Source organism: Nannobrachium achirus, assembly GCF_963921795.1.
Source record: "Nannobrachium achirus genome assembly, chromosome: 13".
Lineage (NCBI taxonomy): Eukaryota > Metazoa > Chordata > Actinopteri > Myctophiformes > Myctophidae > Nannobrachium > Nannobrachium achirus.
This window is the reverse complement of record NC_137833.1, coordinates 34,714,025-34,717,268: the sequence shown is the minus strand read 5'-3', so window position 1 is coordinate 34,717,268 and position 3,244 is coordinate 34,714,025. Positions and strand designations below refer to the sequence as shown.

Here is a 3,244-nt window from a genome sequence, read left to right as displayed (position 1 = left end):
CCAAGAGCAGAACAGTGCTATCAGCTGATTGTCAGCTATAGTCTGTTCAGTGTGTCTGGAGCAACTTTTACCTGTGAGTGTCCTGCCACTACTGAGTCGAGTTCGAATTCCACTGCGGTGCATCTGGCTTGCCAAGCGCCTAAACGAGGATATTTGTCACAGCATGTACTCCAATGGGCAGGGGTGGCACCTGTCTGTCAGCGGGAAATGTTGAATGGAAGGAGTAGGACGATTGGCTACTCTAAATTTGTAAAAGAAAACGAAAAAAAAGAAAAGAAAAGAAAGAAACTTTAATCTTTGAGACATCACCTGAACTGATCTCCCAATATAGGGTGAATTCGGGAATATTTTCTGAAAGTCTTCTCCAATTTCAAAAGAATGCATGGTTACACCCATAGGTTACAGATGGGGAATGGACATGGTTGTGTATTACGCAACATTACACAAGAGGGTGTATTTTACCATCATCATTGGCATGACAGTGATGCTGTTAGGAATGAGGCTAAGCAGAATAAAAAGCCAACATAATTCCTTGAAGATACTTTATTTGTTAAGATTAATTTACAAAAACCATTCAAATTCAAAAAGACCATTCACCATTGCAATGAAAAACACATCACTCAATCCAGTGTCTCATAATTCATAGTTTACAGTGAACTGGATGGTTTTGCTTTCAGTAAGTGAAAAAAAAAGAGTGATTACGGATCAGAGGAATTTGAATTTGCTAACAAGACAACAAACGTAATGTGGTGGTGACCCTAAAATGGATGAATGGAACAAAACTATAGAAATACATACTGTAGTTCGGCCTCTAATAGTTTACAATGGCAGCCATGTTAACACCATATCCTGTGCACCAGGTGACTGTTGGTGAATGTCCATGTTGGACATCACACACATACATGACTGATGTTAATGCCAGCATTGCTTAACTAGGGATCTCCCAGTACAAACGTATTGGCCAGCACCAGGCCAGTTGTTTTGTTGTTATGCTTAATTTCAGTTTCACCTGTGTCACAACAAAACATTTTAAAAGACAATTAATTAACCCAACTGCCGAGCAATGGAACAATGTCAAAAAGGTATTTTTGTGCATTCCTGACCGCAGAAAAAAGGTTAAATGGGTGTAATACAAAAGTATTGACCAAAATATGACATTCAATAGCAGACAGCAGACAGATATTTAGCGCCCCTACATATCAGTGCAACCCTAACCTCAACACTTGTTAATTTAGGGACTCACTGGAGTAGCTCTAGTCCATAGCGTTGGAAACACAGATATAAAAAGCTAGATGCCTCGTTCGCCTCTGCAGTTCATTGGAGCGACGTGCAAAAGTTGTAGTCCGGACTTCCTGGAAAAACCAAGGGATCGGTGTCAGTAAAAGTGACTACTGGCAAATCACAGTTCGTCTTTTCCGGGACATATCCAAGGACTACAATTCAATTCAAGAGAGCCAGTTCCTGGTGTTGCGCTGCTCAGCTGTTCTTACAGGCTGCGTACGTAAAACCTGCCCCCACTTACCTCTGATTGGCCTAGCAACTTCCCTATGTGTGACACACGTGGAAGTGATGCACACGGATTCCCTTGGTCCCTCGATGCATATGTCCCAGAGCCGAAGGAGGCATCTACCTTTCTATGTCTATGGTTAGAAGGAGTTCTATCTCCGCAGCTCCAAAACACCATCTGGCGATCATGTCACAGTGAAGGAAAACGGTGGTATCATAGCACATAACGGCTGTGACATCACAGTAACACCTGATTTAAGCTTGGTTGCGTGCCGTGTCAGAATCTAACACATTGAGAGCATTTAGATTGGCTATATGCTGTACACCGGTGCGCAACTAAGTATAAAACAGGCTTAAGTGGTGCCACGTTACATACTATTCACAGTAAGCGGTGGCGCTGTCACAGTGGACACTGACATCACAGGACACGGTCACAGTGGGGGAAGGTTTGCGTGGACGGATGTGGCACTCAGCTCAGCATGCAACTTCAGAGGTTCAGTTTGTACTGTTAAACTGTTTGTTTGAAGCACCACAAGCCACTGGGTCTAAAGATCAGTGTTTTGTTGTTTTCAATAATTAAAATATTGAGACCAAGGATCTTCAAAACAAAAGTCGCATTCCACAATGTCTCTTATGTTTCCATTTTCTTTTTTTTCTTTTTTTACAGAAACCCAAATGATTATTGAACAAGGCTCTTAAAGGGGAATACCACTCATTTTCAACATTGAACTATGTCATTAATATACCTTTAGACTTGGAAACAATAGAAAACAGTCCCCCCCCTCCTGTGTTGCCTAGAACTGGAGGATTGATGGTGGGGTCATGTGATCAGTGACATCATGAAGATGTACTCTTTGGCTTACAAAGTAAGTCTAAGGTATATTAATGACTACTCTCAGACTTTTTTCTTATTTCAACACAACAACTCTAAGGTATATTAATTATATAGTTCAATGTAGAAAATGAGTGGTATTCCCCTTCAATACCCTCACATCTGGAGACGGATGTGGCTAATTTGTAGCAGACTGAAGTACTGTACATCACAGTGACAGAGGAACCCCATGCAAGTCGGACTGCTGTCAGTTTTGCGTTGTATTTCCTGCAAACTGGGCCCCCAAAACAAGCATTAACACCACAGGAATCTGTGGGATACATGGGTGCAAACCTGAGAAAGGAGTCGAAAAAGTAAAGTAACTTTGAAAGACAGCTTTGTCTCACTGCACAAGTTCTTGCTTCCTTTGAGTCTGATTTTCAAAAAAGGGATTAAAACGGCTATAGTTGATACAGTATATTTACAGGTTGGTTGGTGAATCAGGTAATGTGCTCTATGCCTCTCAGCGCAAAGCACATTTAATTACTGCACAGTACTGGGGTCGCTATTCATCACACGCACACGCACATACACACACACACCCACACGCGCGTTAGTGTGCATACTGGAAAAAAAAACACTGAATATGAATTAAACGCATAAAGAGGGATAGACACAGAACTGCTGCACAAATGAATTACAGATGGCTTCCAAGAGCCAAGAGCACAGTGGCACTACCTTAATACTGATTGGCAAAAAGGTGATTTACTGACTTGGCTGACTGACTGACTGGGGGCCAAAGACTGCCTTCCTGGACAGATGATTGACTCACTGACTGGTTTTCAAACTAGCAAGGTGAGTGATTACACAATTGACTGGCTAATAGGCCAATTGGCTGGCAAGGCTGGCTGAATAAAAGCTCTCGGA

At 42.0% G+C, this 3,244-nt stretch overlaps 1 protein-coding gene across 1 annotated transcript in view; it reads right to left on the bottom strand.

Moving 5' to 3' along the window:
- Positions 1 to 2,452: 2,452 nt before the first annotated feature.
- The window catches only part of camkmt (calmodulin-lysine N-methyltransferase), a 167,892-nt gene continuing 167,100 nt past the window's right edge, over positions 2,453 to 3,244 (bottom strand). The window contains exon 11 of the mRNA XM_080741114.1: positions 2,453 to 3,244. This exon is cut by the window's right edge and continues 1,145 nt beyond it. The gene's annotated coding sequence lies outside the window, so the exon portion shown is untranslated.